Source organism: Chiloscyllium plagiosum, chromosome 11 (genome assembly GCF_004010195.1).
Source record: "Chiloscyllium plagiosum isolate BGI_BamShark_2017 chromosome 11, ASM401019v2, whole genome shotgun sequence".
Classification (NCBI taxonomy): domain Eukaryota; kingdom Metazoa; phylum Chordata; class Chondrichthyes; order Orectolobiformes; family Hemiscylliidae; genus Chiloscyllium; species Chiloscyllium plagiosum.
Window position 1 is genome coordinate 65,578,205 of NC_057720.1, and position 14,456 is coordinate 65,592,660.

General features: G+C 40.4%; 1 protein-coding gene across 3 annotated transcripts in view; it reads left to right on the forward strand.

Moving 5' to 3' along the window:
- LOC122554489 (KN motif and ankyrin repeat domain-containing protein 1-like) overlaps positions 1–14,456 on the forward strand; it is a 133,652-nt gene that overhangs the window by 49,762 nt on the left and 69,434 nt on the right. The window contains exon 1 of one of the 3 annotated variants that reach the window (XM_043699598.1): positions 5,243–5,265. The exons of 1 other annotated variant lie outside the window; for it this stretch is intronic. The gene's annotated coding sequence lies outside the window, so the exon portion shown is untranslated. Of the gene's footprint in view, positions 1–5,242; positions 5,266–6,076; positions 6,207–14,456 lie in introns of those variants that run through there. One more of the 3 variants, XM_043699595.1, reaches the window with a different exon arrangement.

Here is a 14,456-nt window from a genome sequence, read left to right on the forward strand (position 1 = left end):
AATATACAATGGGGATTGCAGCATCTGCATTTGTTTTAGTGGTAACAATAGGACTTGTTTACATATTGTAAATGTGATTTTCTCCAAAATAAATTTGGTGCAACTGCAGGAATATTATTCAGGCAACCTCCTGCCTGAGCCCAAAAAGAGCAGGCTGATGTTATTGCAGTTGTTGTGATGCCAAATCTTATCATAGTTTAAACAGTGGATCCCTTGACCCTGGAGAAAGTGAGGACTGCAGATGCTGGAGATCAGAGCTTAAAAATGTGTTACTGGAAAAGCGCAGCAGGTCAGGCAGCATCCAAGGAGCAGGAGAATCGGCGTTTCGGGCATAAGGCTTATGCCCAAAACATCGATTCTCCTGCTCCTTGGATGCTGCCTGACCTACTGCGCTTTTCCAGCAACACATTTTTAATCCCTTGAGCCTGCTCCACAATTCAACAAGATCACAAATGATGTGATTACTCCGTATTCCCGCTTCCCCTGAATAATTCCTCACACCCTTGATTATCAAGCATCGAGCTCTACCATAAAAATATTCAAAGACTGCTTCTACTATCTTTTGAAGCAGAGAGTTCCAAAGAGTCATGAGTTACTGTGAGAAAACAAGATCTCTTCATAACCATCTTAAATATTTTGGAATAGACGTCAGACTTTCCTATCCTGATTATGCTATTCTGATCAGGACCACAACATCAGCCGGCTTCAAACTCACAGAATATGCAATGGGGATTGCAGCCTCTGCACGTGTGTTGAGGAGGTGAACCACATTGCATTGCGGAGCATTTCAATAGTATTTGGTATCCAATTCGACTTGATTCTGGAACTCTCACAGGACATGGTTTAGAGGTGGAATGGATAGATTGTGATACACAATACTGCAGTTGCATGGGAAGGTTTGGCTGGGCCAGGGTGACTTTTTCTGACTGTTACTGTTAGATCACAAATGATGATCTAACATCAGCTCACATCAGAAGTTATCATCTCTTTATGAGATCTCTAAGTATATGTGTCAAAAATGAGAAAATCAGAGAATGGTAATTTCTATTACATTGGGTCATTCTGCACTGACCTCTGCCTCATCTACCCCGATCCCCTCTCCAGACAGATACCAAGTTGTTCCGCTATTGGACCACCAACATAATGTGTAATTATCATCATTGTTTTCCTAGTCTGGACTTGGTTTGCTCCTACCTCATCAGTGCTTGTTTCAAGAATCAGATTGCAAAATTATCACAGGATTACTGCTGAAAACTGTAAAATCTTCCATTGAAGGTAGACTGTTCTAAGTTTCACCAGATCATACCATGGTTTCATAAGTCCCATTACTGGATGAAATATATAAAACATCGACAATTGGTCAATTGTCTGATCAGTTCTGTGATTAAAAAGTACATTTACCAATTTTCTTTATCGGTTGAGAGTTGAACTTTTTCAAAACTTTACAAACATCCTTGGAGAAATCAGAATCATTCAAATGCAGCAAAATGAGTTCTTGCGTGTTTTCCAGAAATCTCTGCTGATATGTAAATCTGATCTACAACACAGACCAGGTTGGCTTATCAGTAATGTTTATCAATACATCTCAGATTAGATAAACGTATATATCATTTTGTAAATGTTGTATGAGGTAGTGGTTTTAAAAGAGCGAAAATGTTGAATTTGCATTAAACCCCACCTAATCTGATGGTGTCACACAGTCTTTGGTGGACAATCTGGCACAAAGTCCTGATGGGTGCATGTCTGGCTCCTGACAGGCTTGAGTAATTGTGCCTAACTAGTCATTTTAACGTGTACCTATTGCTATCATACAGTAAACTTGTTATGTAAGAGGAGCACATTTTCCCATTAAGAATGCATAGTCAAAATAAATAATATTCTCTACCACTGCTGATTACACTGGCCATTATATTCATCGGGGAAAGGAGATTTGTTATTAGCAGTCAAGCCCTAATGCAAGCTGCCTGTATGGTGACCCAGAGCCCAATATCACATGGTATTCAGTGGTTTTCACAGGTGCTAAAAGACCTTAAGGCCACAACAATGGAGAGAATCCATTCCACACAGGAGAAAAATATTATTGAAGACAAGGAAGTTTATCACTTTAAATATATTGCAGATTTAAGAAGGTACAGTCAGTCAGCAGCTGAAATGTGTAAACTGACCAGCAGTTAACAGCATTATTGGGAACAGCAACAGGGCCAGAACAGCACTCCAAAAAAAACCCTTTACCTTCGACCTGGTAAGAGCTACAGGAAAAAAAAAACAGCATGGGCTGGAAAGAGCATGAAATCTAGCTACACCGGGTAGTGGTCAGAGGATGAGATTTTGGGAGTGAGCAGTGACCCTAGGAGTGAATTTAGAAATCCTTGTCATAAGGGAAGATTAATTTTGCGAAACAGTGCAAAAGAGCAGGCTGAAAGGAACAGAAGGGAAAGCGAGTAATTACACTTCAAAATGAACATCATTACCATTGTCGGTATTCTCTGTGAGGTTTATGATGAGGTTTGAGGAACCTGATAGAACAAGGATCTTCCCAGCCTGTGAACACTGTGGTCATTAGCGAGAAAGTTGGGAGAGTCACATGAGCTGGCCAGTGAGGAGCTTCCTGCCATCAAGAACAAAGAATCCATTTTCTAACCAACTGTCGAACAGTGAGGCGAGATTCTCATTAATGAGTGGCCAAAGGGCTGCACACAATGGCTCAGTGTTTAGCTCTGCTCCTCACAGCCTGAGGGACCTGGGGTCAATTCCAGCCAGGGTGACTGTGTGGAGTTTACATGTTCTCACCTTGTCTGTGTGGGTTTCCTCTGGGTGCTCTGGTTTCTTCCCAAAGTCCAAAGGTGTGCAGGTTAATAGCCCTGTTAAATTACCCTGTGGTGCCGAGGGATGTGCAGGCTAAGTGGATTGGCCATGGGAAATGTGGGGATACAAGGATAGGGTGGAGTCTGGACGGGATGCACTTTGAAGTGTCAGTATTAACATGATGGGCCAAATGGCCTCTAGCTGCCAATTTGAATGTATTAGCATTTTCATTCTTACCTCATCTCACATTATGGATATGCAGTTTTCCTTTTTACAGCCTCTGGATAGAAACTGGTCACAATTCCTAAACACAAGTAAAACTGTAGCCCACAGCTTGCTCACCGACATCTCAGGACTACAACTGCATACAGCCCCCATTCAGCAGGACCTCCATGATGCATTGGCAAAGCAAGCTGTCAGTTACCCTCACCAATCATAATGAAGCCTCATGCTATACCTTGACACTGTGTGTCATGAAGGCATCACAAGGATATCAATGTCAAGCCTCAGTAGGGAGCTCTGAGTATGGAACTATTGCAAATGTACTTAGCACAACAGTTGCCTTCATATTATGGAGATATTGACCTCAACTAGGAGTTCAATTCTGATAGTTCCCCTACCTCCCCGAAATGGCATTCTTGCATTTCACTAATTATGTCCTTGCATATTTGCAGTTCAATTTGTGAATGTGACAGCTTTGTAATGTTGGCTACATTGATAGTGATGGAACTTGTTTCAGAAATGTCAAGCTCAGGTAGTGTTTAAGTCACCACTGATGACGTTTGGTTAGCTGACATGGTGGCAATTAGTGCAAACAAGACAATGGCCAGGATTGTTTGAGATTATAATTTATCATGTATATTCTTGGGCAATGAATGAGCTGCCAGTGAAGAGCAATTTGATCCCAGATGGATGACATTACTGAATCAATAGATGCGTGATTAACACAATTATTCCCAGCATGGACTCAGATTCAAACAATACTATCCACCCCCAAAACAAAGAAGTAACTTAGTCCACCCACACTGCTTAAATGACAGCTATTTTGTGTCATTACTGCGCTGTTGATTTTGCATCATAGCTGGCAAGGTTTCAAGTGAGTGATTGACGGTCTCCACACGACGATTATTCGCCATCCTTCATATTCCCTTTTGTGTTCCTATCTCTGTTTCAGCCTCCCTCCATTTACATTTATCCTCCTAAGTAACCATTGATATCCTCAATTTTCCACCAGAGTTTATGGATTAGAGCATTGCTATACCCTATTGAACATACTGCCATCCCAAGTAGAGACCGGTGATAGTAACTTGTGAAAACCCCACTTCCCAGAACTCTCCATCCCCTCCTGTGCTGTATGAAATCTGACCCTTCTATTTTGAATTGTCCCTTTTCACTATAGTCATTCCCTCAGTGATCCAGTCCAAACTTTGAAGTTCCCACTTTCCCCAGGATTTCCCTGAAAGCTAGAGCTTCCAAATAAATCTGTTGGAGTATAACCTGGTGTTGTGTGATCTTTAACTTTGTACACCCCAGGATTCCATGTCCTTCCCCTGTGAAACCCCTGACATTAATGTGCAAACCCCAAGACTATCCATTCCCCATCCCCTGGACTGATCTGAGCATGGTCTAGCCCAAGAATAATGTCTCAACTGTAGTCCCTGGTCTCATTGCATTTGAGCTGCATGACTGACTATGGCCCAATATCTTGATTGCACAATCAATGGCTCCAGGACTCAGATAGGACTAATTGCCTGGCTGACTATGGCCAACATTACTGTAATTGAACATACCCCTGACTGACTGTGGAGGTAACCTCTGCAAAGGACTGCTCCCCTTTGCCTTTCAGGCAGGGTCATTTGGTGAATCACATGCAGTGTGGTCACCACGTAGGCTGCTGGCACATGCTGGAGGTGTGATATTGATGAAGCACAGTGCAATGTGCTGACTTGTCCACCCCCTTAACTGTTCAGTTCTCTGAACCATACCAAGCTGCCTGCCTCTCCCCTGCACAAGAAAACAATGTAAACCACAGAGGCTGAAAATCTCCAAGTAAGCTCAAAGTAAGTGGAATCCCAAAAGTCAGCTAAAAGCCATGAGATATTTATATGCATGAGATGCATACGTGTGCTGCGTACAAAGTAACCTGGCAGAAGCTTGTAAGTCGTAGGTGTCCTTGAGCAACAAAGTGAAGTGCTGAAGTGCAATCAGAGTTGGATCGAGAGCAGAAATGATGATGTAATGAGGCTGGTGGCTTGCTGATGTTATTCTTTATGTACGGGGAGTGGAGAAGGATGTTGCCCATGGAGCAGATAGTATTGTTGCGGTGAAGGCAGAATTGAATTGGGACAAGCAATTGGCGAGCTGCCACAGCCAGGTTGCAACTCTGACTGTATTCTGGGAATTGTCACTTTCTAGTTTCTTCGGGAAGGGAAAGAGAATTAGAAATGGCACATAAATAAGGTGAGTGGGGCTAATATGAGAAACTTATGCATGGAAATAAAGTTGTCCCTACTTAATAGTCAGATTCTGAAGTTGCAGTTTAAGGCTTGAGGGGAAAATTAGGGAAAATTTATCAACACTAAGATGTTTTTCATTCTCACCATATTTTCCCAACTCTCTTGCCATTGCCCACATCGCTCGAGTGAGTGGAAAATTTCACTCTCTGTATCAATTAGTTTGGCAATGCGATTCCAGCAATGGATCTGGGCCAATCCACCTTCACTACTAATGGGTAAGATAGCAGGTATATCCAGGTTTATCAGTTACATATCCAAAGGAACACTGTCCAAGGGCATATAATCAATTGAGTCCAATGTTTTACAATTTGAACAAAGGCACAGCCAATGTTTGGTGGGATTTTAAAAGAATTATTCAAGAATAATTGAGTTTGCCAGTGAAACAGCACTCTTTCCTGTAGGTTCCAAGCCCACACACAGCTTTCAAAACATGTAGACAAACCCAAAGAGAATGCCATTTGTTTTTGCAGCTGGCAGACTAAAGTGATTGTCCACTGCAGTAAGTTAGATACAATTTGATATTTTAGTGAAGTTTGGCAATGGAGCTTAGGTACTTAATCAATATCCTTAAACAAAGAGTAACTGGCATCTCAATGGTTAAAGAACTAGTGCTCCATGATGAATGCTAAAACAGGCGTGGTGTGTCTTTACTCATCGGGGGTGTGTTCATATGACCATTTTTCACAGTGCAAAAACTTTCAAACTAACTTATTCTGTTGACTTTGGCATATTTTGAACTATCCCCTTATGGAATGACATCCTACAGTCTGATGGTATCAGTAGAATAATTTAAAGTGCACTGTTTGGATTAAGAGCATATTACTTTTGGAACTTGCACTGAACTAACTTTTCTAATATAAGAGATATTTGTTGAAACTTTTAAAGGTAAGGAAAAATAATATTCTGTCGTTGTTATGTATTGAGTTTGCGATACATTTGATTACAGCTTTGGTGGAATGTGAAATGTATTTTTATGGAACATTAATGATCCCTTCCTTGCAGCAAGTTGAGAAACAGCTGAATGATGTATGTATTTTATATACACAAAATGTTGAGCCATTACTTATGACAATCGTTTTTCAAATATCACAAAGCAATGTCCCACAAATGTGGCTGTTAACTGTAATTCTAGAACTTGTATCTGAGTTATACACAAATTCTAACTTTGTTTGAAGCAGAGCTCAGCTATAGACGTGACTAATTAATTTGAATTGAAGGCAAATTCTTCTATTTTTATGAGAACATATAGTTGAAAAACTCATTGTATTAGCAAGTATAGAAAACTATAATCTTTAGGAAATAAGTCTCTTTATGTCAAGGACTATAACCCGATATACAACGTGGCTACGTTGGAGGAAGTCCAAGCTAACACCACTTTGTTGCGAAGAACTGATTATAAACAGCTCAATCGAGACAGATTGCATTAAATACAAATAATGGATTGTTTCTGCTGCAGTGCGAAATGCAAATTAATTCCCACATTAAGGTTGAAGAAACCCACTCAAATCTTAGATACAAATTTCAGAGTTTCTAAACCCACACTGCATCACATATGGTGTTTGCATCTAGGCTGAATGTTTCTGGTTGTGTTTATCTGTGAGAGGGCTGAGAACTGGACTGCAGGAAATATAAGCGTCTTTTTATTTCAATGCTGAGAAGCGAGCATCTGTTAGCTGATTTCATGTGTTTATGATGTAAAATCCACTTTCCACAAACTGGCATCAAGTCATTGATTCTGGAATCGTGGAGGCTGTATTTTAATAAAAAGGAATATCATAGAAGTAACTTTATTTGACTGTGAATAAAGAAAAGGCGTTCTCCATTTTTAACAAAAGTTATCAGGTATGGAATAGAACAGAAAATGCTTGAAATACTCAGCAGATCAGACAGCATCTGAGGTGAGAGAAACTGAGTTAAATATTTCAGATCAATGACCTTTCATCAGAATGTCATCAATCTGAAATGTCAATTTTATTTCGCTGTCCACTGATGGTAAAGGGTCTTCTGAACATTTCCAGCATGTTTAGTTTTTACTTCAGATTTCCAACATCATTTGTTATTGTTTAGGGGGAAATACATTTATTGTTGAGCCCTCCCCACCAAGCCCCACAAACAAAGCAATACTGAAAAAAGGGAGAAATGGCTTACTTCAACTTTCATTTTCAGTCTCAGAGAGAGTTTCTGCAAAGCTGCAGCTCACTTCAGCTGTGTCAGTAACAGAGCGTCAGATTGAGACTCCAGAGCGATCACAGAGATTAGTATCCACAGCCAGACAAGATGCCGGTTAAGAAGCAATCAAACCATAGCAGTAACTAATGAACACTTGCTTTTTCACAGTCAATGTAGGACTCAATCCTATTTGCTGACTTATGGATTTCCCAAGGAGCATTCATATACCTCTTGTGTAGGAGCCTGGGATGATGGTCTGATGTTGCAAACTACAACTTTCCTCAAGTACTACCATCCCTAGCAATGTGAACAGTGAAAATTAATATTATCTTCTATTTGCATGCCCAGCAAATAATTCAATTGCAATCAATATAGATAGTTTGCCGTGCTCACAATATATAGGAGCTAACTAATATTAGGAATAGGGGTAGGCCATTCAGTTCCTCAAGCATGTTTTATAGTTCAATTAGTTCTTTGTTAAACTATATCTGAAGATCATTCATCCACCTTTGATGCACATCTCTTTTCAACTTTACCAAACTAATAATTCAATTTCAATTTTAAAGTTTTCAAATGATCGAGACCTTTGAGAAAGTTTCAGATTTCCATGACCCTTATGCCATCACAGGAAAATAAATACAAGATCAGTGTCGTACCAGCTAAAAATTAAACATCAATATTTATTTATTGAACTTAATACAAGAAGCATGAGTTGAGGTAATATGAATTTATGTAATATTGTCCATATAGCACTCACCATCTGAATGTCATGGAGATGGAGTGCTAAGTACGTTCACTCGACTGAAACCAGGAATCAGGGGAGGCTCAGAATCTACAAGAATGGAAGGGGATCTGATCGAAATGTAGAGTTTTAACAGAGTTAGATAAACTTTAGCAGGGAAGATGTTTCCGCTGGGTAAATAGTCTAGAATGGGATAGGCCATTTTGGACTGAGATGAAGGAACATTTCTTCACTCAGAGGGTGGTCAACCTGTATCATTTGTAAATATAGAAGGCTGTGGAGGTCATCTCACTGAGCATATTAAAGAAGGAGATTGTTAAATTCTTAGGTATTAATGGCATCGAGGGATATGGAGAGAAAGCAGGAATATGGCATTGAGTTAGAGCATAAGCCATGATCATATTGTTATGGACCAGGTCAGACCCCTTCAACACATTTCAAGAAGGTAGCCCAGACCCTAATGTTTCTAGTTGTTTTGAGCAGGTGTTAGTTGGATATTCCAGGAGTGATGCAGCTGGTCAAAACCCCTTATGTTTTAAGAACAGAATTCATTTACAGGTTACCGAATGAAACACAATACAGAATAACAACCTATCTGAAAACCCAACCGATTGTCCCAACTTAATGATGCTGTTCCAAATTCCTGCAACAATCCTCATAAACACCCCTTGGCAAAAAATGTAAAATAAAACACAGGGTCTCACAGGGGAGAGAGAGTTGGCAGAGAGATTCAGCATGGAACATCTTCTTCCATGTAGCTGTTACTTTTGGATTCTCAGCTAACACCTGACCAGCAGCTCTGAGTGGCTTGACTGCTAAAACCAAAACCAAACCAGAGAAAATTGAGCTTGGCAAACTGGCCACTCCCCTTTCATTGTATAAGTGCTTTTTCAAACTTAAAATTTTCTTCAAGTAGATAAACGCAGACAAAACGGAACCTCTGTCTTTACGATAGCTCTGAAAAAAACCCAAGGACAACCTAACCTTGTTAAAGGAGCAGCATCATCACAATATTGAATGGTGGAGCAGTCTCAAAAGATCGAATTGTCTACCCCTGTTCCTAATTTCTATGTTTCAGTTTTGACTTCAGCTACTGATCACTACTAATACCAAAATAATCAGAAAGCAGGAGTTGTCTTGTTCATTTCAAAAATATTTTTTCCAAACTTGCTCTTCTAGCTCCTTGCTTGGCAAGTGAATATTGACCTTCAGTCTGATGACTCTGAACTGCTCCCACTGGTGGATCGCTATAACTGGCAAAGATCCAGTCCTCTTAACTTTCCATAAAAGTAATAAAGATGTGGATTACACTAAAATGAATGCAATGTTATCACCATGAAGCACAATATGGTGTCTTTGTAACATACAGACGGGAAATACACTAGGGCTGTTGGTTTGTTTTCTCAGCGGCAGTCTCCTGTGCACTCCAACATATTGTGCACAATTTTACAACCCGCCATCTCCATTGAACACAAGACTGAAGGAGAACCAACTAATTAGTGAACAGATCAAGTTTTTACTGCAAATAAGACAAGCATCGGATCCATTTAACCCTTGAATAAAAAAAAAACAGAATCATAGCAGGCCAGTAAGTCTGCACTTTCATCGCAGCCCATGAGCTGAAAGAATAACAAGAGCAGAGATTGTTCAGTTCAGTAATTAGCTAGTTTATGCAAAGTGGAAAGGTTCCATGTTGCCCCCGGTCTTGCTCAGATAGCTGATCTCAGAGTGGGCAGCTAGAAGGATGTTATTACCACAGCAGCCTCGAAACTGGGGAAAGAAAAATCATCCTTCGCTGGGAATTTGTCCCACAGAGATGTTGTGGAGCAGCTCGAAGCAGCTGTGAATAGCCTGCTCACATTGACAGCCTGGCTAGCTTGTCAGGCATGTCTATCCAGAGGAATGGGTTATCACACTGTAAACCAAACACAGAATCAATGTCAGGCGAAGGCAGAGGAAAAGGCAATCTTTGGAGACAAAATAAAGCTTTTTTTTGTGCACAATATGTTTACATGTTATGGCACATTATGTCCAGAATGTATTGCTTTAAATGAAATTAGTGACAGCCCTTATTATTATCATTCCCTGTTAAATCTGTTAAATGGCATCATGGGATGTCAGATTTCTTTCAGTAATTCACTTGTGGAATACTCCTAATAATGCATTAAAATAAGAGCTGATAGATCCAAGTCCCTCATTATTACTTATTTTTGTAATCCCACCAACTAGGGATGAAGAAAAGAGCACTAGGCAATTGTATTTTAAAAGAAAAACTTCAAACTGATGCAAATAGTGTTTGTAAGAAGAAAAGTTTTGTGTCTACAGTGATTTTGAGTTTTATTACTGAAATGTACTGGTCTCACTTTTTTTAAGGAGAGAGGTTGTGAACAGGATTTTGCCTGTGGGTTTCTGAACTCCGTAGTCAGGCTGAAGTCTGGGTCAGAAACCTGTATTACGTGGGATACAGGCACTTGTTTGATTTTCCCTGGGTCTTCTAATTGATGGCTAGGCTGCAGGTTTGCAACCCTGTTTTTGAACTCCCAAAACGAGATGGCCAATCAAAGGCCTTTAGCTGCAAAACAACATAGAGTCATAGAGATGTACGACATGGAAACAGACGCTTCAGTCCAACTCGTCCACACCGACCAAATATTCAGCATTACTCTAGCCCCATTTGACAGCATTTGGTCCATATTCCTCTCAACCCTTCCCATTCATATATCCAATCTTTTAAATATTGTAATTGTAATCACCACCATCACTTCCTCTGGCAGCTCATTCCATACACCTATCACCCTCTGCGTAAAAAAGTTGCCCCTTCGGTCCCTTTTCAATCTTTCCCCTCTCACCCTAAACCTCTGCCCTCTAGTTTTCGATTTCCCTACCTTGGGGAAAAGATTCTCACTATTCATCCTATCTACACCCCTCATGATTTTATAAACCTGTATAAGGTCACCCCTCAGCCTCCGACATTCTAGGGAAAATAGCCGCAGTGTATTCAGCCTCGCTTTTTAGCTCAAACCCTCCAACCATGGCAACATCATCGTAAATCTTTTATGAACCCTGGAGTTTCACAACATCAGATGAAATAGAAGGTAAGTAAGGAATAGGGTTCTTCTCAACTCTAAAACAGAGGGTATGCTTTTCAGCCAGGTCACCACTGTGGGAGATTGATGGGAGTTCACTCCTGTACACGGCACCACCCAGGCAGACAAGGCCTCAAGATCTGTCCTGGGCATTCCCATATCTGGACAGGCAGCCCTATTGTCACTACCCACCCCCACCATGCTGCCCTCTGCAAAAATGGCCCAAGGTGAGCTGGAGTCAGTGAACCAATCCTGGACCCAGTGAGGCCGCAAAATCAAACCATGTGATCTCATTCAACTATAAAAGCAAACATTCCTGGAAAATATTGGTCTGCATCTGGAAACAAACAATGATTTACAGTTTTGGGTGTAACCCTTTTTCTCTGGGATAAAACTGGGATCTTAATGGAAAATATTCCATAAGTGAACCATTCAACCTAATTTATGTTAAGCATTGCTTTTAATTTTTTTTAAAAATTGCCCAGTTTATGAGCAACAATTTAATAAGGATTTTGTTTTGAAGAGGTCTCCAAGAGGTATCCATTACTGTTTACAGTAAAGGCACTAAACTCTTGGCATTTCATCTGTGATATCTTTGGAGACAGATGGTTTGAATTCCCTACTGGTTAGAAAAGCCCCAGAGTAGCGCAGTAGAAAATGCCTTCTGGAATAAAAGTCAGCAGGATTCAAATTATAACATTCCAGTTTGCATCTCCTTCCTTTATCGTCTGTTCTGTCTGACTGCTGTAATGACAGCTTGATAGTATGCTGCAGTCTCATAACAAAGTGGATAGACTGTGCCATTTTGGCTAAGTGACAAAAATGGTTCAGGGCTGAGATATTCTGCAGTGGGGGACAAGGGAGACAAGGCATTTAAATCTTTCTCCATACTTTTCTGGTTAGAGGAATTTGGTGAACTATAATCCCACTACAACACTGTAAAAAGAATAGCAGCACACAGTGTTAGCTCTCACATTATAATTATCTTGATAAAGTGTCTTTTATGCTACAGATTCAATTCCACTTCCATATTATTCCCAACTGTTGTTCGATCTGCAAAATTCATCTGTCTTTGCTAATTAGCTCTCCAATCCTGTTTCTGTATATGGTAAACAAAACTTTGAAGGAACATTTCATTAATTTAATTGTGGTACTGCAGATTATTTTCTTAATTTATGATTACAAATCAGGAATATTCCAGGTTTGATCCCTGGTCTGTGCTGCATTACCCACATTTCAAACCTATCTGCTAGGCCATGACCGATGAGCTGAGGAGTTACATCCCCAAGGTATTTACCAGCTGATGAGTCACAGTCTTTACTTCTCCACTAAACAGATGGCAAGGTCATTTCCCAAAACTGTCAATGGTCCCTTTCAGAATTTGTTTGTAGGATCCCAATGATGCCACAAGGACCAGAATGAAGAGTCAGGGCAATGAATTTCATGCTGGCTGGCAGTCAAAAAAGACCTAAAAAAGTAAGTTGCCAAGTATTTTTTTCTCTCTTCCGTCAGTGTTGGGATGAGTACCTGCTATGGCTCCACACAATAAGGCTTTGGCCTCTTCTGCCATGATCTCACCCCTTCTGACCATAGGGGAAGCCTGCCAACTGATCTCAGGGTGAAAGTGAGGACTGCAGATGCTGGAGATCAGAGAGGTGCTGGAAAAGCACAGCAGGTCAGGCAGTATCCGAGGAACAGGAAAATCGATGTTTCAGGCAAAAGCCCTTCATCAGGAATGAGGCAGGGAGCCTCCGGGGTGGAGAGATAAATGGGGGGGGGGGGGGGGGAGGTGAAGCTGGGGAGAAGGTAGCTAAGAGGTAGCTGACCTCAGGAACCTACTTGCTTGGCAGATGATCCACCATGTAGGATTGCACAACTTCCAGTCTGAGATAGTTGCAAGGTTGGTTGGTGACTTTTAAATGAGACCCAGAAAAGGCAAATTTTGAATTGACATTGAAACTGCCCCATCCCTCCATCTCAGATTTCAATAGAGTGCTATTGCTGGCCTTCTGTGACCTATTGATATGGTTTCTGTTCCAGTCACTCCTTATGAATCTAAACCTGTTTGAGATTTTCCAGATGGTGGTATCCAGGGGACCTAATAAAACCTCCCTCAACTTGAACTAACTACCCATTAACTCGATTCTCTGTCTTTTATATCGGTGGGTTATTCTTCGGAGGGTCAGCATGGACTTGTTGGGCCAAATGGCCTGTTTCCACACTTTAGGGATTCTATGATGACCTCTTTGATATCCTAAACAATCGGTGAGCAAGGTCAATAATTTTCCAGGAATTTGTGGGACATTATGGAAAGCCATCTGGAAGTCCGTCTAAATTCCATCCACAGACATTCCTCAATTTATGATTTCAGTTACTGCTCCAAAATGTAGAAATGACATGTTTCTTTGAATCAGTTCAATTTACAGGAAGTGCTCAATCTCTCTCCCTTCAATTATACTTTTTCGATAATTTCCCCACACCAGATTTTGGATTAATAGATTCTCAGCTGTGGATGTATCATGGCTTCAAGTCCTAGCTTTACTCATGCATTTCTTGAATAATGGGGTAACATTTGCAATTTTCCAATTCTAAAGGAGAATTTTTGACACCAGATCCCTCAGAGGATTATGGCTGAAACACCTACAAATTCCTTCTCTATTTCCTTTAAAACCATCAGATAGAAGTAATCAGTTCCTGGGGATTTGTCAGTGCTGCTATTTTCTTCATGCTGTTTTCTTCATGCTGTTTTCTTACCTATATTAACATGACTGAGTTCCAGTTCATGATTCATTAACAATGCCCTGGAATATCAGGAATATTTTCACTTCTGTTACCATGAAGACTTGAAACAAAGCAATTGTTCAGGAAGTTTTTCATAACCCTATCCTCGGCTGCAGTAAAACTCCCATTCTATCTTAAAGCCCTCCATTCTCCTAAATAACTTTTCTCATCCAATGCAAATTCAATTGAGGAATTTACATGCCTTCATGTGGGTTACATTTGAGAGAAAAGAAGATCTTCTAGCATCCATTTGCAATTTTGGACAGAATATGGGATAAAGCTTGTTTGATAAAGTATCTTTCTTTCAACTCAACACTTGAACCTTCATCTGACAATATTAAACTGACAATAATCGTT